The 23746-nt window shown below is 46.9% G+C and overlaps 1 protein-coding gene across 1 annotated transcript in view; it reads left to right on the top strand.

Moving 5' to 3' along the window:
• Positions 1 to 5579: 5579 nt before the first annotated feature.
• The window catches only part of GPANK1 (G-patch domain and ankyrin repeats 1), a 29607-nt gene continuing 11440 nt past the window's right edge, over positions 5580 to 23746 (top strand). The window contains exons 1-2 of the mRNA XM_085624656.1: positions 5580 to 5712; positions 6246 to 6378. The gene's annotated coding sequence lies outside the window, so the exon portion shown is untranslated. The remainder of the gene's footprint in view (positions 5713 to 6245; positions 6379 to 23746) is intronic.

The raw sequence follows: 23746 nt of genomic DNA, 5'->3' as shown, positions 1-23746 counted from the left end.
GACCATAACCATATAAGGTCCCGTCGAGGCAGACACCTCCTCTTTCTTTGCGTGACTATTAACTGTTAAGGCCGAAACTTGAAGCCAGATAGTCCTTCTTGAACTGCGATCCGGAACTAGAGTCCCTGCAAGCTCAAACATCCGGAAGTAACACTTGAACTGCGGCTCCGCGGAACGAATCCCACATGATCACAACAGGTGAGCGAGCTGCACATCTAGAAGGGGCAAACATGCCCAACGAACTCCATGGACCACAAGTGATCCTCACTTGCCACTGGAATCCGAAAAAACAAAGAGAAAGGTTCCGTAATAACGGCAATCTCCCCAAACCATGTTCCAATCTGACAGGTATAACTTTCCAGGCATAAAATGGGAGGGGAAAATATAGAAGATAAAGAAGGCAATACAATGCAATCCAAAATCATCATTAACTGATTTATATATATACATCGCAAGAGACACATAAACTCCGGGTGGGATAATCCTCGCCTCCGTTGTCCTTAATAGAATTGAAAATTCTTGTCACGAATGTTCGCAAATTTTTAATTCTATGTCAGGACCGGAGGCTCCGATTATGCTTGTTTAAAGCCCAGCCACCACCACTGATGCGATATCCACAATAGGTTTATAATAAAAATGATTTAAAAGTAGACTCATGAGACCAATCCGCAGTGTTCATGATGTCGGACAGGGTCACCCCCAAGGAAAAAGACTTAGAGGCCATGGCGCCCCGTACAGAATGTGCACCAAACTGAGACACATTAATGCCTGCTTCATTCATGAGCCAACGCACCCACCGCGCCAAAGTAGCTGATGACACTGGGCAAAAAGGCTTTTGCAAAGCAATGAACAGTGGACCCTGCATATCAGAACGGAAGCTAGCGGTACTTACCTCGTACGCTTTGACACATAGCACCACACATAATTTGGGATTATCCGGAAAAGCCGGATAAGTCACTGAAGTGGAATTGGTTTTGGTGCGTCTGGTGATAGAGAAAGTCACCCCTTCTGGGGCGAACCTACGCCCCGCGAGATCTAAAGCTCTGATATCAGACACTCTCTTGCACGAGACTAAACATAATAACATTGCCAGTTTGGCGGAAAGTTGTTTTCGTGACAAGAGGTCGTTCGGCGGCCAAGATTCCAAAAAGCGGAGGACCACCGTCACATCCCACAAAAAAGAGTATTTTGGACACGGGGGCTTGACCATCCGGATACCCCTAAGCAGTTTACACACCAGAGGATGTTCTCCGATGGGCTTACCCTCCAAAGGAGCATGCCCAGCGGAAATAGCAGATCTAAAATTATTTACTGTCCTATATGCAAAACCAGATGACGCCAGAGACGCAAGGAAATTCATGACCATGGAGACATTAGCTGTAGTGGGATCGACGTCCCGTTGAACACACCAGCTACACCACCTGTTCCATGCTGATGAATACCGCTTATGGGTATTATCTGACCATGCCTGCTGGATGAAGTTGGAAGCGTCTGCCGAAAGGCCTGGGACCTTCCATCTGTCCCTGAAAGTCGCCACGCCACTAGAGGTAGTTGGCCTGAGATCACTAACGGGTGAGGAGCCTTGAGAGGATCTAGCAAGAGGTTCCATCTCTGAGGAAGGAGAACCGGTGTTGCGCAGGACATTTCCAGGACAATCGGAAACCAAGCCTGAGCTCTCCACAAGGGTGTTATCAGCACCATCTCCGTCCGTTGGCGTCTGGCCTGGGCCAGGACCCTGGGGATCATGACAAACGGCGGGAAGGCATAACAAAGGGCTGGAGGCCAGGTTTGAAGAAACGCATCCGAGGCTAGTGCCTCTGGATCCGGACGCCAGCTGTAGAAATCCAGAAGTTGCTTGTTCAGCCGTGACGCGAACAGGTCCAACTGACAGGGACCCCACAGGAGGTTCAGCATCCGAAAGACTCGAGAATGCAAGCGCCAATCGCTGTAATCCCGTAGGTACCGGGAATGCCAGTCGGCCACCTCGTTCTTCCGACCCAGAAGATATTCCGCTACTATTGACAGATTGTACTGAAGACAATAATGCCAAATATCTTTGGCAATCTCCGCTAGGATGCGAGATCGAGTACCCCCTAGTTTGTTCATGTACCGTACTGCCGATATGTTGTCCATTCTCAGAAGAATGCAGCAGTTCAACTTCTGCGGAGAGAGGCTGCGAATTGCGAACGATCCCGCTAGCAACTCCAGACAATTGATATGAAGGGAGAGTTCTTCCGGCGACCAACGACCCCCCGTCGAGATCGGACCGCAGCGGGCTCCCCAGCCCCAACGGCTGGCGTCCGATTCGATCACTACCTCTGGATTGAATCCGAAAATGGCTCTGCCATTCCATGATTCCATGTGGTCGAGCCACCACAACATCTCCCACCTCGCTTCCTCTGACAGAGGGATCTGATCGGTATAGCTGAGGCCTTTGCGGAGATGTTGAATCTTCAATCGTTGGAGCGCTCGGTAGTGAAGGGGTCCCGGAAAAATGGCCTGAATCGAGGAGGCCAACAAACCCACTATCCTAGCTATAGACCGTAAGGACACAGTCTGTTTGTTCATGATCGATCTCAATTCTCTCTTGATCGTTGTGATCTTGGTTGTGGGAAGGCGAAGCTGACAGGTGCGAGAATCCACCTGAAAACCCAGAAACTCTATAGATTGCGTGGGTACCAGAACTGATTTCTGAGAATTCACAATGAAACCCAGATTTTGAAGGAGAAGGATGGACCACTCCAGGTGAGTCATCACTAGCTGCGGACATTGCGCCATGATGATGACGTCGTCCAGATAGACGATCAGCCTCACTCCGCGGGAACGTAGGGACTCCATGACTGGACGGAGGAGTTTCGTGAAGCACCAAGGTGCTGACGAAAGTCAGAAGGGGAGAACAGTGTATTCGTAACAGACGCCTTGCCACAGAAACTGAAGGAACCTGCGGTGAGGGGCGTAAATGGGTACAGCCAGGTAGGCGTCTTTCAGATCTAGACGGACCATCCAATCGCCCTCTTGCAGTAGATCTCGCAGAAGATGGACGCCCTCCATTTTGAAATGGGGGTAAACGATCCATCCATTAAACTCTTTGAGGTTCAGAACCAACCTGTGCCCGCCCCCTTTTTTCTCTACCAGGAACACGTTGCTGAGGAAACCGTGGGAGTGGAGCCGAGACTCGACAATCGCCCCTTTCTGTAAAAGAGAGCGTATTTCCCCTGCAATAAAACTCTGTTCGAGTTGGGAAAAAAGGATGGGATGGGGAGGAGAAAGTTGGGCGGGAGTGTTGTACATCTCCAATTTGTAACCCTGTACTGTTTCCAGGATCCAGGGATCCTGCGAGAGCGCTTGCCAAGCATGCAGGAAAAAACGAATGCGACCCCCCAACTGAACCTCTGAACAAAGGATAAGTCTCACCTGCAGATCCTGACTCTTGGTGGTTTCCCTGGTTGCCACCAAACCTGCCTCTGCGGAAGCGGTTCCGCGCCCGTCTGGAGGGGTAGAAATTGGAGTTTCCGGAGTAGTTGTCTTGATAACCTCCTCTGTTGTGGTGTTGACCACGCGGGGCGCCTTGGGGTTGACCTCGGCCGGACGAACGCCCTCGATTTCGTCCGGCCCTGGCGAAAACCGGTCGGAAGGCCCGCCGAAGCGATTCCTGCGCCTTATCAAGGCCGCTGAACGTAGCCACAAATTTGGTGAGCTTCTTCAAAAAAGGTTGCCCAAAAAGGAGACCCTGGGCTACGGGACCTGCCTCCGAGGAAGATAATTCCGCCAGTTTTGGGTCTAATTTGAGGAGGATCGATCTCCTCCGCTCGCTAGACATAGCGCAGTTAGCATTTCCCAACAAGCATACCGCACGCTGCGCCCAGCCAATGAGGTCATCGGGGTTCACTGGAGACCCAGACTCTTTCGCTTGAAGACCCAACTCAAGAATTTTAGCCAACGGCCCGGACAAATCCAAAAGCTTGTCTTGGCATGACCGCCAGGTGCGGTCAATGCCCTTCTTCGGGTCTTTAGAATATTTCCGAAGGTAAGTGATCATGGCCGGGTCAACTTCAGGGGTCTCCGCCACTCGGGCTGCCAAATCAGGCCTGGGACATTCCGACCTAAGGCGTGCGCGGACATCCTTCTCGAAAGGGCGACGAAGGTTGGACTGGAGATAGTCGGCCACTTCTTGTACGGGGGTCCAAGCCGAAGAATTGGGATGGATGATATCCGACGGGTCAAAGGTCAGGTGTTTAGGCTGTGGTGCGGGCTCTACATGATGCTCCTTCCTAGTCTTTTTAGCATGGGAAGTGCATTCTTCCTGATCGGAATGCGCCACATAAGCGTGATCATTTGCGAAGGCCTTCGAGAGCCGAGCAAAATCCTCCGAATGAGGATTGGAGGACTTCTTACTAGATGATTTGGGACGACTAGTCGTGGCCGGAAGCCAGCCTTGCTGACGTGCATATTCATTTAGATGCCGTTTAAGGGGCGCCATCGCCCTCACCAGTGCCGAGCTCACAGAATGCTGAACTCCAGCATCTAAGGCATCCACGAGCTCTTGCTCAAATGAACCCGCAGGTTCAGACTCATAATACTCCTCCTCATATGTATAATCAGCCATGCTGCAAGTAATAGCGTTCACCTTGGAAGCACACGAAGGTGCAAAGGGAGGAATAAATCAGGGGGAGAGGAAAAAACCCCAAGCAGGCCAGGCACAAGAGCCACAAACAACTGATTTTTTATAGTGGAGGGAGGGCCTGCTACCTCTCTCGGCAGAGCCTATGCGTATATTATACAGCCCGGAGCACAATTCTGCTTGGGCGTCAACTGGGGCACAAAAACGGGCGTATATTTTTGAATTTACGAGCGTTTCCCGCTCCGAAATGCAGACCGAAGAAAACCCAGTCGGAAAATGGCCGCCGCGCATGCGCGGAAACGGCCGCCCGTGTCAATGGAAAGAGGACGTGCGCGAGCAGAGACGTGCCGTCCTCAGGGCCCCAAACACTCCCGCTCCACTTGAGAAAGGCTACGGGCGCAGAGCGCCCTGCCGGAGAGGCCGAAGCGCTCTACCTGACAAATGAAACCCACGCGCGTATCTGAGTGCACAGAAAACGAGCGATACCGCTCTGGCCAGCAAGTAAGCTAAAAAACGCCTGACAAATTTAAATCCTCATGTAAACAGTAAATAAGCGCATCGCTAGTCATCTAACATCAAATTAACATAATAAGCGCATCGCTAGTCATAACATCAAATTAACATGCACAGTGCGCGTCACCCATAAACCCCAATCAAACGAAAGGCAGTAAGGGAGAGGCACTTAACTGGCTGCGGAGCTGCAAAGAAAGAGGAGGTGTCTGCCTCGACGGGACCTTATATGGTTATGGTCTCTATGGTATCATGACACATTGGATTAATGGGATTTGTAGTTTGTAATAAAAAAGGTGTTTTTTTATTGGCTGCTGTGTAGAATAAAGTAAAGAATGAGAAGCATAATCGGAGCCTCCGGTCCTGACATAGAATTCAGGAGCTTTTATGCTCCCGATTTCGCTGCACTTCCTGCCTTCTGTATTGCTGTCATCTTCATTGGTGTAACGTCAGTGATGACGTTGCTAAGTGCTGATTGGCTGCTGTGCAGGAGTTAGCCAATCCAAAAGCCCCATTTGAAATGGGGAAGAAATGCAGGAAGTAAACGTACTTTCGATGTGGGACATTTAAAAAAAGCAAAGGTGAGATTTTCAGGTATCGGGTTTCTGGATGCTTGAATCGGGAGGCGGGAAACTAGGCTTTGAATCGGTAGTCTCCCACCGGAATCAGGAGGGTTGACATGTATGCGGGTTTCTGGATGCTTGAATCGGGAGACTAGCCTTCGAATCGGTAGTCTCCCGCCTGAATCGGGAGGGTTGGCATGTATGCTACAGTCGGCAGTCTAGCGGACGGACCACATCCCCTCCCTGAGTACAAAGAATACTGAGAAATCGACTTGCGGTGACGTGACTTTTTCTAGTGAGGCTGTTCAATGCCTGTCATTTGTTGCTTGGTGGGGTGGGGTGGGGTGGGGGGGGGGGGCTCTGAAGACGTTAAAGGTGATTGGCCTCGATGGTTAGAGTGCGTAGCGCGTTCTTGCGGGTCATTCGTCCCCATTGCAAAATGGTGGCTATGTTTAGTAGTAACTAACCGCTCGTCCTGTTCCAAAATGGCCAACTGCTGTACTCTGCGTATTGATGCTGATGTTCAGTTGTAACTTTCGTTTCTGTTGTAGTCCTTCGTTTCTGTCTACCGGATCATGACGTTTCACTCACCCTTAGTTTGGCGCAGCACAACAAATCTGGAGGCGTCCGAGCAAGCGGCTGCAATTTAGGATCGTTTTCTGCGGGTTAAGCAACAGTGTACGAGTAAGTATGGATATTAAATTCATCAGATGTATTTTCTTTGTAATTTTCCCACTTATGTGTTCGAATAACATTCGTCCCGATTGCAGTATTGTTGTATCTGCTTTATGGTATAATGCATCTTTCCTGCTCAGCCAGTGCGAATGTTCTGTGGAATGTAGGTGTGCATGGTGATGTATTGGAATGTGAGGATGCCTGCCTGGATGTGGAGTGTCAGTTGGAGTATGGGCTGAATACAGATGTATTTCTAGACCATCTAAGAACAATAAACTTTCATCTTTATTCTACACCTTGCCTATTGGACTTATTACATTACAACATCATTTGGCGACGATTTGGGAGTAATCTACTGAAACTTCGCGTGAGGATTATCTTTAATTAATTTAAGGAAACAATACTTAAGAAAAGTCTTGGGAATTAAGTCAAGAGTCTGTATGCATTTGATCTCAAGAACTTTGTTTACTAACCGCCCTGCAGCCCCACCAGTGTCCTGTGTCATGGGACCGCCCACCAGCAAGGTCTGCTTTTGTTTGCCCGTCAGTATAACATCGGTACATGCTAGGATTTTCGGCACTATTGTTGAGCTATTCAGTGTGAGTGCCTTGCTTCGCCTTGTGTAGTCCTTCCCAGTACTGTTGTCTACTTTGGATCATGTTGCGCGGCTGTGCCGTTTATATTGGTGTGCGACATTTAAATGGGCCGCAAGATATTGTGCAGGCCGCGGCTCGCGTACCCCTTACCAAGTCCACGGGGTCGCGTAATTGTACTGTGAAGAGCTCTGCGCGCGTTCCTCTTCATTGTTCTCTTGGGGGACGCAAGAAGTCATAGCGAGAGGATTGATGACTTATCCATCTTCCATTTATGCAGCGGGTGCTGGGCTTTAAACATTAAGTGCACATTTGTGTCCAGAGACACTCGGCACGCATTTTAGTGTGTGCCGCCATCTCGATTTTGGAGCAAGTTTTCCAGCACCAGCCCGTATTCTTCCCTGCGATTACCTTTCTTGGAAGTTGGCATGACAGGACGTTAATGGAGCAGGAGAAGCATCAAGTGTGATGAGGCATATACAATTAAATAGAAGTTCCTTTTTGCTTCGTCCGTCTCCTGTATGATCTCAGAGGCTATGGTGTGTACATTGTTACTTTCTATTACCTCATGCTAACTTGTTGAACTGCCCTCTTACTGGGATTTGATTTATCAACTTAATTTTGATAATGCTGCTGGATATATATATATTTTTTTCCTCTGGACTTTTCCCCTCCCTACGTGTAATTTCATCAAGTGTCTCCAGAAGAACGCCTGAATCTTTCTGGATTTTGCCATTGACACTTCTCTGTTTTGCAGCATGGGTCCCCTCCCGTAACAGGGTTTGCAGTTTTCTTTTAATATCACTATTTTGGTCTACACCTTTAGGTACTTGACATGTGAGAGGGACTTCGGGTGAGGAGTCGCTCATCGGAGTGAAGTGATAGAGATCAGGGTGTGTATAATATTCCCACTACCACAGATAGAGTGATCTCACAGTTACACGCACATACATTCATCATACGCTAGGGCCCATTTCACTAACATACGCTCAAATACTCTACCAGCAGCAATAAACCTGTGGAAAGAAAAACTCCTAATCACCCTGCATCTATATCGAGGTCGATAAGACCTGGTTATTGAGACTGTCCATAAACATAATCTATACAACCTATACGAATAATCAAAATATAATACACAATACTTGACAAGAAATAATATCCAACACCATGTTCAAGTTATATTGCTTTATCTAAAATTAGTCAAAGAAAATCAAGCAGCATAAATCATTTTTCTCATAGTTACCTATTCTAGCTAAATGTCAGAACGGGTCAGGACAAGTCTCTCGGTAAAGTCTCTCAAGACGAAGTCCCTTCAGCATCAATCCTCAGCAACGTAGATTCGGTACGCGGCAAAGGCAAATGGCAAGTGGCAAGACCCTCTCTAGGCTAACAATTCTTATACTGAATCGAACAAAAGAAAGATACAAAGAAAAGTTGTAATGTCCGCTGGACCGCTGAGCAGAGCGAGAAGGAAAGGATGTAACATTGCTACATTCGAAAATCTCCGCTCAGGAAAAATCACAAAATAAAGACTACGGAACAGGAACCAAGAATCGCAAATGTATCTGTTAGTTCTACTTCTCCTCGGCAATGAGACCAATGCTCAGAGTCTTTCTCTAAGGCTCCTTTGTTTTCCCAAGGCTGCCAAGGACGTTCCATTTCACTCGAAGATTACCCCGGCTGCTGATGTCCTCACGGAAAATTTCACAAGGCAAGCAAGGACTGTGGTCAGCTGACTTCAGGACCATATTCAGCAGGGCTCTCTTCCATCACAGTTTTCTATTCTCAACTCGAGACCAGGCTTACAAAATCGGCCATCTTTAACTAGGCCACCATAGGCCACAATAGACCATCTTAATTAAAAGAAACAAAAACGTTACCACAGCATAGTGATTAAACAGTGTTAACCCCACTAATACCCTTATGTGTATGCATCTATCTAGCACTTGCAACATAGAAAAGCATTAATTCGGAAAGCGTTTTGTGCTCAAAAATAAACAGCACATAGCAACGTTTAAACATGAAAACACGCACGTTATTGTTAAACAGCACATTTATGCGCACCCACGTGTAACTCTCTCTTATTAGGACAAACGGATTGATTAATATAAACACACTTGCACAAAACAAATAATTAATCATTAATAATTAGAAAATTAATATGACAAATAGACATGCCAGAGCTTCAAAAACCAACGAATTTTCAAACAGAAAACTCTGCTCCAGCAGAAGCACCAGCTTCTTAATGCTGTTTTTAATCTTTAATTTTCAATGACTTACTTTTTACTGTGTCCTGCTTTGAGAGTGCTTATATTAAGGTTGAATTGGAATGTTTTCTTCTCTTTCACAGGTCTTCTTATTTTAGTGTGATGTTCCACCTGTGCGCAAATCCTTCTGCGTGGACTCGTTCATCTGTTTTTTCTTCATATTAATTTAGTGTCCAGTACTTAGTATGCAAGTTTCCCATACATTGGAATTATTACTGATTGTGGCATGTTTTGATATTGACTGTTTCGGTGTGATCTTCCACCTGTGCGCAATTTCTTAGCGCGCGGACTCGTCACCTTTATTTTCCCTTCCTGATAGTTTAGTTTCAGTACTGTTTTGCAAGTTTCCCGTGCATGGGATTTATGCTGTGATGTTGCTACATTAAAGGTTTATTCTGTCAGTGTCTATTCTTACCTGTGCGTAAGGGTCTTGTGCGTGGAATAGTCCTTCATATTTCTGGCATATGGGTTTCATTTTATTTATATCAATCAATCGGGTATTTATAAAGCGTGCTACTCACCCGTGAGGGTCTCAAGGCGCTGGGGGAGAGGGGTGGGGGAGTGCTGCTCCGGTTCAGTTGAAGAGCCAGGTCTTAAGTTTCTTCCTGAAGGTGTGCAGGGTGGGGGCGCGTCTGATGTTGATTGAGAGCTTGTTCCATGCTTTGGTGACGCCGTAGGAGAAGGCTCTTCCGCCTGCTCTGGTTCTGCGAATGCGGGGGAGTCTCTGCCAGTGCGATCTCAGCGGAGCGGAGGTTCCTTTTGGGTACGTCGAAGGAGACTCTCTCGTTGAGGTATTCGGGTCCGATGTTGTGAAGGGATTTGTAGGTGTGGGTGAGCAGTTTGAAGGTTACTCTCTTCTCAACGGGGAGCCAGTGGAGGTCTCATAGGTGTTGGGTCATGTGTTTGTGACGTGGGATACCGAGGACGAGTCTGGCTGCGGTGTTCTAGATGGTTTGGAGCTTGTGTAGGAGAGTTCTGTTGATTCCGGCGTAGAGGGCGTTGCTGTAGTCCAGTCCGTTGGTTATGAGTGCGTGGGTGATAGTTTTCTGCTTTCGGGGGGGGGGGGTGTATCCAATTGAAGGTCTTGCGGAGGATGCGAAGGCAGTTGAAACTGGTGGAGGCGATGGAGTTGATCTGGCGGGTCATGCTGAAGGAGGAGTCAAGGATGATGCAGAGGTTCCATGCGTGGTTTGTAGGGGTGGGAGGACTCCCGAGGGCGGAGGGCCACCAGGTGTTGTCCCAAGCGGAGGTGGACGGTCCGAGGATGAGGACCTCAGTCTTCTCCAAGTTGAGTTTCAGGCAGCTGTTTTTCATCCAGGTTGCAACGTCCTTCATTCCTTCCCGGAAACAGAGTCTGGTGTCTTCGGGGCTCTTTGTGAGGGAGAGGATGAGCTGGGTGTCGTAAGATACTATGCTGAGCCCATGCTGTCTGACGATGGCGGCGAGGGGGGCCATGTAGATGTTGAAGAGTGTGGGGCTGAGAGAAGATCCTTGGGGTACTCCGCAGTTGATCTATGTTGGTTCGGAGAGGAAGGGAGGGAGTCTGATCCTCTGGGTTCTTCCGGAGAGAAAGGATCGGATCCAGTTGAGGGCGGTTCCTCGTATCCCAGCGTCGTGGAGTCTGGCTGCGAGAGTGTGATGTGGGATGGTGTCGAAGGCGGCTGAGAGGTCTAGTAGGATGAGGGCCGCAGTGCCAACCTGGTCGAGTAGCATGCGGATGTCATCGGTCGCGGCAAGGAGTGCGGTCTCAGAGCTGTGGTTGCTCCGGAATACAGACTGGGAGGAGTCTAGGATGGAGTTCTCTTCGATGAAGGTGGTCAGTTGAGCGTTCACGAGTCTTTCGGTGACTTTGGCAGCGAAGGGGTGGAGAGAGATGGGTCAGTAGTTTTTCAGGTCCATCAGGTCGGCTGTGGGCTTCTTGAGGAGAGGCTTGAGCTCAGCCTGCTTCCAGTCATCTGGGAAGATGCCGGATTCGAAGGAGGTGTTGATGGTCCATCCTATTTCGGGTGTGATGGCGGCGGCCCTGTGGTAGATCTGTGGCGGGCAGGGGTCCGTGGGGGCTCCTGAGTGTGCGTTCATCATGGTCGCAGTGGTGTTTTCAACAGTGGCAGGATTCCAGGTTGTGATGGTTGGCTCTTTGTCGGTGATGGGGGGAAGGGTGGGTTGTGTCTGGAGTTTGTTAGCTGAAGTTGTCGTAGAGGGCCTTGATTTTCAAATGGAAGTAAGAGCTGAGCTTGTTGCAGAGTTCTTGGGATGGTGTGACATCCGTGGCTTCGCTGGGGGGTTTGGTGAATTGCTGTATGCCGTTGAAGAGTTCTTTGGCGTTGGTCGCATTGGTGTGGATTTTGTTCTTGATGAAAGTCCGCTTGGTGTCTCTTATGAGCTGGTGGTAGTCCTTCAGGGAATTCCTGTAGCTGTTTAGATCTTCAGTGGTTTTCCGGTTTCACCATGTTTTCTCAAGGCGTCTGCAGGAGCGCATGGCTTCTTGGAGTTCGGTGGTGAACCAGGCGGCCTTTAGGGGGCGTTGTTTGGTGGGGTGTTGGAAGGGTGCAAGCTTGTCGGCGCAGCTGGAGATCCAGCGGTGCAGTTCCTTGGCTGCGTAGTTGGCGTTGGTCTTGGCGCAAGGGGGCGTCTAGGAGGAGGGTGGTGTTGAGTTCTTCTTCTGCTCCAGTTCCTTTCAGGGCGGGCGTAGAGTGGGTTTAGGTGCAGTGGTGGTGTTGAAGGTGAAGTGTAAGCTGTGGTGGTCCGTCCAGAGGGGCTGCGAGGTGTGGCTGAAGTGGGGGGTGCTCGTGCTGGAGGTGGAGTGTCGGAGGGAGGTCTTGCGTGCGATGGCGAGTCCTCCTCTTGGGCGGAGGGTGGGGGATCCTTTCTCTGGATCCATCGGGGATGACGGTGGCAATGTCGGGGCTGGAGTTGGCGTTGGTCCAGGTTTCCGCGAAGAAGGCAACGTCGGGCGAAAGGGTGTCAAGCAGGTCCCAGATCTCTACCGCATGTCTGTGCATGGAGGACACATGTCGGGGCTTTGGTTGGTGGTGCGAGTGTCCGGTGGGTCTTCAGCGGTAAAGGGGGCGTGGTTGATGGTGCAGGATCGACTGCAGTGTCTGTAGGAGAACTTTCCTTGGGTGGTGTTAGGTGAGGATCTTTAGCAATCGGCATGTCTTCTGGGGTTCAGTGCGCGGAGGGCGGTGGGAGTTGTACCGGCAAGGTCTCGGAGATCCAGGGCTCCTGGCGCTGGCCGTGGACAGGTGCAGATGGGCTTGCCTTAGGCGCGCCAGCAATTATGTAGGGGAGGGAGGTGCAGCTGGGAGGCGGGAGCGGGCGGTCAGGGGGAGGGGTCACGGTGCGGAGGCGGCTGCGGGAACAGAGTAAGGAGAACGCAGGGACAAACAGTACAACAAAATACAATGAGGCAAATAAGGCAGTCACACAATGAGTGATAAAGGCAATGACACAGGAGTATACAATAAGCCAATCACACAACAGCTGACTCACAATAAGCGGTCACACAAGGGGGCAGCGCAAATACAATACCAGCCCAGAGGGGGCGAGGCTCAGAGCAGTCTTGAACCCTGGACAGGTGGGCTAATGATGTCGGTGTCTGCGCAGGGCACTGCGGAGCTGCAGGGGAGAGTGTGGGCCGAGGTCCGAGGTCTTACTTACGCTCACCCGCAGCGACCGCCATTATGTAGGGGAGGGGGGGATGGACATGCAGCTGGGAGGGGAGAGCGGGCGGTCAGGCGGAGGGTTACAGTGCGGAGGCGGTGGCGAGAACGGTGTAAGGCGAACACAGGGACAAAGTGCAACAAAATACAATGAGGCAAATAAGGCAGTCACACAACGAGTGATGAAGGCAATGACGCAGGAGTATACAATAAGGCAATCCCACAACAGCCGAGTCACTATAAGCGGTCACACAAGGGGGCAGCGCAAATATAATAATAGCCCGGAGGACGCGAGGCTCAGAGCAGTCTCGAACCCTGGACAGGTGGGCTACTTATGTCGGCGCAGGGCACTGCGGAGCTGCAGGGGAGAGTGTGGGCCGAGGTTAGAGGTTTTACTGGTGCACAAGTTTTCTGTGTGAGAGAACTTGATCATTTCTACTACTTTCCTTTTTGTCATATGACAGTGTGTGTTTCCACCTGTGCGCATGGTTCCTGTGCGTGGATTCCGCTCTTATTTATTGGCATGTTGGTTTTATTTTTAAATTTAGTTTATTCTCTACTGGGGTGTAGTTCCTGTAGTTCCTTCACCCGTCTATTGCTTTTCTACAGTTACCATTCTTCAGGGATTATGTGTTGGGTCTTAGCCAACCTTTTGCTTGTTTTCAGGTTAGGTGTCGTTTACATGTGTGAGTAGGAGAGTCCTATTTGGTGTTTTACTTTGGGAGTATCTTTTCTCGTCTTTCTGGTTGTTTCTTTTACTCTTCATTGGTTGGCGTTCTGTGTTATTTCTCATCAACATGGTAGTCTGGCCAGCTGGTGTGTTTTGGTGGTAACTCGGAGCGTCAGTTTTGTTTGTATGCGTCTGTTTTTTTTTTTGTTTGTTTTTTTTAAATATATATTTTATTTTACTTTCAACATTGCACATTTACATTCATTAATACATATTCCCCCTGATAGAGGTATCATGCACACCATTGAGACTTTATCCACAAAGTTTAAATTTAAGTAATCGTATCATATCGTAACTTGACTTAATCAAAAAAAGAAAATTAACAAAAAACAAACAAGACCCCCTCTGTCTTCTATTCCCTCCACCGTGCTAATGGCTTCCATATTCTTAAGCCTAAGGCTCTCCCAATTAATCCCTTCATGGCATATATAGGTTTCTCTAAATTAAATATGGAGATTAAATTTGCTAACCATATTTGCATGGAGGGGGGGGTTACGTCTACCCATGCCCTGGCTAGAGTTAGTCTATACACCGCCATAGCCATAAATAAAAATTCTTTATCTAGCTCGCTATTTCTGATTCCCAATAATATCATCAGGGGGTTTAACGATACCTGTAACCCTAGTGCAAGGGCAAAAAAGCTCTTAATATCCCTTTTTTAACGTGTATAATTGAGGACAGGTAGCAAACATGTGGATAATATCTGCTTCTGACGAGCTACAGCGAGGGCAGGTAGTCCCACTAGTACCACCCCATTTAGCAATTCTATCTGGGGTATGGTATAACGAAAATAATGTTTTATAATGCTGCGATTGCAGGGAGGCCGAGCATAGTATGGTACATCCCAGTTCCAGCGACTCCTGGAAATCATCTATTCCCCCTTGAAGTTTCTCCACCCACTTATGTTTATATTTATCTAGATCATCCACTTTAGTTTTAACTAGAATCGCATACGCTGATCTAATCGTATGTTCCCCACCTGAACTCAAGATCTCCAAAAAATCATTGGTTTGATACCCTACTGAGCCGCCCTGCTTTTTACCCAAAAAACTCCTAATCTGTAAATACTTGAAGAAGTCCCGATTACTTAAATCAAATATGCTTGCAAGTGTACTAAACTGCGCTATTCCCTTTAAATCTCTTGTATCCCCAAGTTTCTTAATTCCCTTTTCGTCCCATACAGACATAACTGAGTCCGAAAATATTTCGGAGGGAAAGGATCTATTATTATAGAGTCTGACATATCTATGAAATCTTCCCATCCCCATTTTTTTCAAAAATGCATTCCATACTTTAATAGCCGCATCTATAGTTTTAAATTGTTTCCTTCTGAGACAAGCAAAATCTGTATATTCTAATAAACAATTTTCTGTCTCTTGACCCAATAAAATTGCATAAACCTCTGTCGACGAAGAGTTAACTTTCTGTAGAATCCCCCCTCCTCCAATTAAACCCTGCATGTATTGTAGAGCAGATGTCAAATAGTATAATCTAAAATCGGGAGCACCACATCCTCCTCTTTCTCTAGGTAGAGACATGAATCTGTACTCTCTACGTGTTTTTCCGTGTGCCCATATGAACCTGTTAAGTATACCCTCCAGCATATTAAACCATTTAGATTCAAAGAATAAAGGAATTGCTCTAAATAAATAGAGGAATTTTGGCAAGATTGTCATTTTCACCACATTAGTGACTCCGACTAAGGAGAGATGTAAATTATTCACTCTATCTAAGTCTAGTTTTACTTTAGCCAAGATAGGGGTCATATTTACCTCAACAATAGCGTCAATGTTAGCTGCAATTACAATACCCAAATATGTAGCTGACATAACCACCCTGGGGTCCGTGCAGACTGTATATTTATTTTTGACTATCATAGTCTTTGATTTATTTAAACTATAACCCGACACGTGCCCAAACTTGGTGGCTTCTCGCTCTACCTCTATTATAGCCATAGCAGGGTCGGGTGTTAGTATCGCCACGTCATCAGCGTATGCAAGGATTTTAACTATTCTACCATTCAAGACCATTGGGGGAATTCCACCATTTCTCTCCAGGTGTCGTAGTAATGGTTCAAGAAATAAAGCAAAGAGAAGTGGGGACGAGGGACAACCCTGTCTTGTCCCCCTACAGATCTTAACTACATCTGAGTACCCTCTATTAACTCTGACTCTAGCTATGGGTCCTTTATATAGAGCTTGTATAGCTGTTATGTAGCCTTGCCCTATACCACACCATCTCAGGACTGCCCAAAGGTACTCCCAGGCGACCCTATCGAAGGCCTTTTCTGCATCTAAAAACAATGCTGCGATAGGGTCGCCCAGGGTTCCTGCAGCATCAAACATTGTGATAACTGTCCTGACATGTTGGGTGGTTCCCTTGCCTGGAATAAATCCGTGTTGTGACTGGCTTACAAGCTGCTCTATATGCTGCGCAAGCCTTGTCGCGAGAATTTTAGAGTAGATTTTAACGTCAGAGTTCATGAGGGTAATCGGTCTATATGAGGCAGGAGAAATAGGGGACTTCCCTTTTTTTGGAATAACAACAATATCCGCCCCCCCCCCAAGACTCCGGGGGGGTACCTCCTTGCTGTGTGTAGAGCATTATATGAGTCATCTCAACAAGCAGGATATCCTGAAAAGTTTTATAAAATTCTACTGGAATTTGATCCGGCCCCGCAGCTTTCCCCGAGGGGAGACTCTCCAGTGCCCCTCTAATCTCTTCCACTTGTAAAGGGGCATCTAGCATCTCCCTATCCTCTGACAAAAGAACAGGGGCAGAAATGTCAGTGAGGTATCTTCCTATGTCAGTCGGGTCCCTTATTTCTTCTAAAGAGTACAAGTCAGTATAAAACTTGTGAAATACTTCTCTAATAAAGTCTGAGTCAGTACTCAGGTTTCCCTGGGAGTCTTGTATCTCCTTAATGTCAGCCTTTGCTGCCCGTTGTCTAGTTCTAACGGCCAAAATATGCCCAACCCTCTCACTTAGCTCATAGGTATCCCGTTTATGTACAAGATATTTTTCAGTGGCTTTTGCAATGATTCCCCCCGTAGCGTCTCCCTTAAGAGTGACCAGGCTGAGTATATAGGGGTCAAGTGGTATTCCCTGCATTATAGCTATTGCTAAATTTTCTTCTGCTACAATTAACTTAAGCCTTATACCTTCCAAATGCCTTTTTTCCCTTTTCCTCCTTGCCATTACAAAACTCATCGTTTCCCCCCGAACCCCAGCCTTAAAGCAATCCCAAACTGAGCCGGGGGATGCCGTACCTCTATTATCTTCCCAGTAATTTGTTATCCAGCTCTTCATATGATTCTGCTATGCCTCATCTTTTAATAAACTACGCTCAAAAGTCCACTGTGTTTTTATAGTATTTATCTGAATGGTGTTTAGGGTTAAAACAAGCGGGTTGTGATCAGATATAACCCTAGGTTGTTTCTCTATTTTTGAGTTACAAATTAAAGAGTTAGATATCAGGAAGTAGTCCAATCTGACTAATACTTTGTGTGGTGCGGAATAAAATGTACTGCCATCTATATTGGGATGGTACTTCATCCAAGGATCCCCTAAAGAATTGTGCTGGGTCATAGCGGCAAGGGCTCTATATGATTTCTTCTTTCTCCCTAAGTACCTCCCACTAGGTTCTATAAAAGAGCTTCTCGGGTCATGGATATTGAAGTCCCCACAACATACAATAGGTTCTGGCCACTGTGGCATTTCCATATCCATGTACTGCCAAACATCCGGGTCATCTTCAGTAGAACCATAAATATTGACTAATGTAAACCGTGTCCCTTTAAAGCATAGATCCACCATGACCCATCTTCCCCATTGGTCCTCCTTTTTCCTATGCACCACAAGATCCCTAAGTCTTCCTAATATTGCTACCCCCCTGGTTCTAGTATATTGTCTACTTGCTGCAATTACATCAAATCCCAATTGTTCCAACAGATATGACTGCGATGCTTCGATATGCGTCTCCTGGAGGCATACTAAGTCTAACTGTAAGAATCTCAACAGCCCTGCAACCTTCGCTCTTTTCCTATAGTCATTAAGCCCACATGCGTTAATCGAGGCTATTTTACAAGGCATTGAAAGATGTCCAAAAACTCTCTCTCCAAATCGGCCATATTTTGAGAATATAACAATCTGCATTCTTCTGTGATAGTCTACATCGTCTAACTTGTACATACCATGTCCTCCATCCGAAGGATAGTGAAATAGTGTGCTTTATCCTATTCTGCAAATACCAAAATTTTAGCCCTTGAGATAGTGCCCCCCACCCCCAACCCTCCCCTCCCCCCGCCCCCCCCTGTACAGGCAAATAGGTCCGCAAGACCTATATGTGGCCGGTCCGGGCTGTGACAGTCTCACCCCCCTTCCATCCCATATCTCCTTACAAACCCTGTTTTTTCAGCTCATCTATATACTGCTGGGCTTTGATCTCTGAAAAAAAAATCATAATTCTTCCTCTAGTGACCACTTTTAACTTAGCGGGGAACAATAAATAGGCTTCTGACCCCAACCCCTGAAATGATGAGATCAACTGCCTCAGCCTCCACCTCCGTTCAACAGTCACGTGGTAATAATCAGGCCTGGCAAAAAAGGAAACACCATCAAATGATCTTTTAGAATCTGGTCTAGCCTTCTCGATTATTTCCTGCCTTAGCAGATAATTGCCTAAGTATACTAGAATCGCTCGAGGAAAGGCTGTACCGCCACCTTCAGCCCCCTGTTTTTTTCCGAGAGTGAAAGGAAATCTGTGTGCTCTCTGGACTTCTCTATCCCACTGCCACTGGGACTCCGGAAATGCACCCTTAAGAAGGTTAATCACATAATGTCTTGCGTCCGACCCTTCCACCCCCTCGGCCACACCCAAAATTCTGACGTTATTTCGCCTTTGGCGGTTTTCAAAGTCCTCCATTTTCCACTGAAAGTCCTCTGCCATCTTCTCATGCACGGTTTTAAAGCTCTGCCAGTTAATATGGTAATCTTCTAACTTGCTAGTGCGCTCCTCTACTTCGGTGACTCTTCCTACCAAATCCTCATATAATTTGTTTGTTTTTCTTAATGAAGACTGTATTTTTTTGGCATCCTGTCTTGCCTTCCGACTTGCAGTTCTAGCCTCCGTTTGCATCTGTTTCAGTGTGCTAAACAAAGTGTCAAGAGAAGCGGACTGTTTCAGTAAGCCAATACTGTCTTCAGCCTGGTACACCTGAGAGGTGCCCGAATAATCCCAGAGTAGCCCACTTTCGGTGTCTCCTGTTCCGCTCATTTGGACGTTGTTTAATTTCGGCTTTCGTTGTCTTTTTCGCAGGGTCGAGTCTTTCCCTGTACCTATATCCTCCTCGGAGGAGTTACTATCCGAGAATGATGTCTCATCATCATCTTGATCCTCTGAAACCTCCTCACTTATTTGCGCAGAGTCTGAGTCTTCATTAAGGGAAAAGAATTTCTCTCCTTCACCTGAGACCACCTCCACTTTTTCAGTTATCGCCCCTCTAGAGTCCTGTAATCTCTGTCTGGCTATCTCTTCCTTTCCCCCCAAGCTAGCAGAGCTTCCCCAGGTAGTGAGGGTAGTGAGGGTCTTATTGAGGGTCTTATTGGATGAGGTTTGGGAGTTTTCGGGGGTTTTGGAGGCCAGTAATTCAGCTTCAAGTACCATAATGGCACCCAACATATCAGTGTCCTCGTGCTTGCTCCCCCCGTCCCCCCTATCCCCTCTCTCACCTCTCTCACCAGGTGTTGTCAGTCCAGGCTCAGTGCAAGGAGGATTTACAGAAGAGTCCAGGTTAACCTGCAATGTCCCGCTCTCGCGTTCTCCTCCAAACTGCTGCTCCTGTCCGAGTTGTTGCTGTTGCTTAGCAGCCGAAGCGTCTGCAACTGACGTGCCTGCCGCGTCTCCCGCGTCCTCGAGGACGCTTCCAGGAACGCTGAGTCCGACTCTGTTGTGGCCGAATTCGCTTGGCGCTCGACTGCTGGCAGGTCCGGAGAACCCTTCTGTCAGGGTAGGTTGCCTCAGAGGGGTCTCTCTATAGTTAGCTTTGTTTTTCGTCCTCTCCGTCTTCTCCGTCTTATCTGTACTTGTGACATGTTTCAATGTCGGTTTATTCCTGGCATCACCTGAGTGACAGCCCGCTCCAGTGTTTCAGACGCTGTCAGTTTTTTCCCCCCCCTCTTCGTGTCTCCGTCGCTTTTTTGCTATTACTCAGCAACGCCGCCTTTCGTATAGCCCCTTGCTCCTTTACTCCGACGTCCAGGGCGGCCAGCTCAGTTTGATCTTTTAGGGAGTAAGTACAAGTTTGTTCCTTCGTCTTCATTTTTTCCTTCGCTTCTTTTATTTTATCAGTTTTAGAGGGTCGGGGCGGCATCCTGGTTAACTGTATATATCTTGCCTTTATACAGTCGACGACCCTGCTGAATCTTCGCCAGCTTTCTTTCAACCAGCCTAATTCCGCTAATATGTAGTATTTGACCCCCGTAATGAGTGTCGGCATCGGTAAAGTTTTCCTAGAATCCAGGTATTATAACCAGGTTAAAGCTGAGAGGAGGATAATAAAGAACCCAGCAGCTTCATCTGAGATGGGAGAGAGATCCAGGCGACTGCTCAGCACAGCTCACTCGCGGCCATCTTGCCTCCGCGTCTGTTTTGTTTGTGTTAGTATTGCTACGCGTGTGGAGGGAAATATGTATTTTCAGTCATATTTTCTTCCTTATTTGGATGTAATTTCTTTGCTCTATTTGTGTTCCATCTTCAGCCCTTTTAGTATGCAAGAGCGAGTACATTCCTCTGACAAGATCCAGTTCTTTCTGGTCAGTAAAGTGCGAAAAACAAGTGAAAAGGAAAACCTGCCCTTCTCACCTAGTGAAGCTCAGAAAATGGCGACCGCTCTGAAAATGGAGTCACTTAAGCATAAGCCTCTATTCACGCAAAAGAGCAAAATTAGTATGCAAGATGACATAAGATCAGGCCAAAGCCAATCGCAAGCACTGCCGTTAAGCAAGATAAAGTCAGAATCTGAAAGAGACATAATCCAGCACTACTTCGTAGCTTATTCTTACTAGGCAGGTCTACACATCACTATATTATGTTATAATATGCTAAATAAGACTGAGATGGTGATGGGCGACGGTCATTATCAGGCTATTTATCCACATAAATGGCACATTCATTACATTCCACCCATGACCATCGTCCAACACCAACAAACATACAAAAACTTTTAACAATATGCAAACCATCTCTGAAATAATAAGAAACGTAACGTATAGACTACACAAATTGAATGCAACAACATAATACAACTAAAAAACAAATAACTAAGAGTGCACCACCCAAGATAGAACGTAGCATACCAAAATCTGGTAGCCACTCAAAAAACCAGTCCCACCATCCTTTATTCTTGGCAAGACTATTCTACTGAAAGACAGCAAGATTATAGAACAGAAGAGAAGCAGGCATATGCAAGACCATCCTACATTAAGGCTAGGCTAACATAACACACTAAAATCAGTTAAAATGGTGGTGGTCGAGGGTCATCATAGGGTGTCGGACCACAAAAGTGGCCCATTCACTACAGCGTTTTACGGTAAACATATGACATTACATGGATAATTACAGAGGGTTTAGGAATGACCAAATATTACAAATTTAGGCCCTGATTAGGAGTCTTTAACCTGCTAACTAACAGTACGGTGGGGTACATATCGGGTGCACCTGTGACTAGTTTGTGGGTAATGACATGCAGATTTTGGTGTTTAACTCACCAAAATCTTCATAGTATGGTAAGTAACGTATATATTTCCCCTTTTAAAATTCGGCAGGTTTGACCTTCTGAAATATTTCATGGCTTGAGTTATCTAACACAGTCGATAATTAAAGGATATGTTAAATAACATTTAACTCATAATTCCGACCCGTGCATAAACATGGGTTTATGCACAGGTCGAAATTAATTGACCCATTTGTAATCAGGCTGTTAGTTACAAAAGCTCCAGAAGTACAATTTCCCAGAGTCAACAGTTGATGGTGCTTGTTACTGGCCATGGTACTGATTTGAGACTGCAAGTGGAGTTTCTGGATTAGGATGACACCTAAGGATTTGGCACTGTCAACGATGGTGGGTTTACTGTTGATGATGTTGAGTGTGTCCATCTAGAATTTAACGGAAGTGTTGATTTTGAGGGGGAGATGGTAAGGAATTCAGTTTGGAAGGGTTCCATTTTAGTTGATAAGAAGTCTTCCAGTTTTGTTTAGGGTGGTCTGCATATAGATGATAGAAAATCCTTGCTTTCTTAAGAATGATTCCAAGTGGCTCGAAGTACAGGTTGAATAGGGTCGAGGCAATGATAAACCCATGGGGAATCCCTTTCCTCAACCGCCATTGGGGTTGAGAAACAGTCCTCATTTTTTTTCCTCTGCAATCTGCCCATGAGGAATGCATCAGACTTATTCAGGACCTCGCCATTTATGCCCATTCGTTTTATTTTTTAGCATATCTAGAAGCATGTAGTGGTTGACCGTTGTGAAGGCTGAGGTTAGGTGGAGAAGACTTGGGAGGCGAGAGTTGCCAGAGTCTAGAATTTCAAGTGCATGACTGACCATCTTTAGTAAAGCTGTTTGTGTACTGCAGACCTGATCGAAACCAAATTGTTATTTTTTCAGGAGGTTGTTATCCTTGATCTGTGTGATGAGCTGCTCTACTACAAACTTTTCAATGATTTTTGGGAGGAAAGTCAGGTTAGAGATGGGGCGATACTGTTTGAGGCCACAGGTATATTCAGACAGTTTTTTGAGGAGAGGTGTAACTTGCCCAATTTTGGGATAGGAAATGGTCCTTGGCTGAGAGAGAGATGCATCAGTTTTATCCAGTATGTGAGCATAAAGGTCTTTGGCAGTGTTAACAGGGACTGGGTCCACAAAGTGGTTTGAGGGTTAGGTTCTTATGATGTTTTCTGTTAGTTCTTCCCCTGTAATGATGAAGAACTCTGACCCACACTGTCCGACCATGCTTGCAACCTTGTCATCATCCTCGACAGCCAACTGACTATGAAGCAACAAGCCAACGCAATTGCTTCCACATACTTCGCATGCTTCACAGAATATTCAGATGGATCCCAGCCAACACCGGAAAGACCAATACTCAGGCCCTTGTCACCAGTCACCTAGACTATGGCAAAACCCTCTACGCCGGCACCTCCACCCAGCTACTCCGAAGACTCCAGACCTTTAAAAAAAAAAACGTGGCAGCCCTGGACCTCCCCCCAAATGATCCCTCATCGCCCCCCACCTCCGAGACCCTTTACTAGCTCCCCATCCAGAAGAGATGGCAGTTCAAGATCCTCACGCATGCCTACAAAGGTCTCTATGACCTAGGGCCTGTCTACCTCAACCATTGACTGATCTTCCACCATCCCGCTAGACACTTGTGCTCCTCTTCACTTGCCCTCGCACACAACTTCCGAATCCATCTTAGCTGCAACGGTGGCCGCTCCTTCTCCTACATCGCTACCAAGACCTGGAATGACCTCAGCCCCCTTGCTCACTGACTTCAGAAAGAGACTCAAGACCAGGCTCTTCAACAAGGACACAGCACCCAGAAACTCCTAAGGGTGACAGTGTTGCACTTTACAAATGCTGATTGGTTGATCAGAGGGATTGTAGCAGGAGTGGATGAAGGGGGGGGTGGTGCTGAAATGTACAAAAGGTTTCAGGGGGACTGGTTAGAATTGTTCTTCTAATGTAGCATTCATGGATAATTGTTGACTTGAGAGTAACAATTATTTTAGAGAGTTTTTGAGAGTTTTGTAGTTGTCCTGATTTCTATGGGTAGGTAGTTCCAGAATTTTTCAAAAGCCACTTTCATGGTTTTGCCTCTGAATCTTGTTAGTCTCCATATTGGGATGATCATTTTGCATCCAGAGGTAGAGCGCAGCCTGATGATGTTTTTTTGGAACTTGAAGAAGACTGATAATTATCAGGGAGTTGTGTTGATGGCTTTCCACAGGAATTTTTGTGGGCTGCGGTTTCTGTATAATTATAGATGTGCCTCATTTGCCACATTATCAGTCATCTTCTAACCATCCTTCACCAGCCTAAATGGCACCCCGTTGATGAAAAGACAC

The sequence above is a fragment of the Triturus cristatus genome, chromosome 9 (assembly GCF_964204655.1).
Source record: "Triturus cristatus chromosome 9, aTriCri1.1, whole genome shotgun sequence".
Lineage (NCBI taxonomy): Eukaryota > Metazoa > Chordata > Amphibia > Caudata > Salamandridae > Triturus > Triturus cristatus.
Note: the sequence above shows the minus strand (reverse complement) of the source record. Positions and strands in the feature narration are given on the sequence as shown.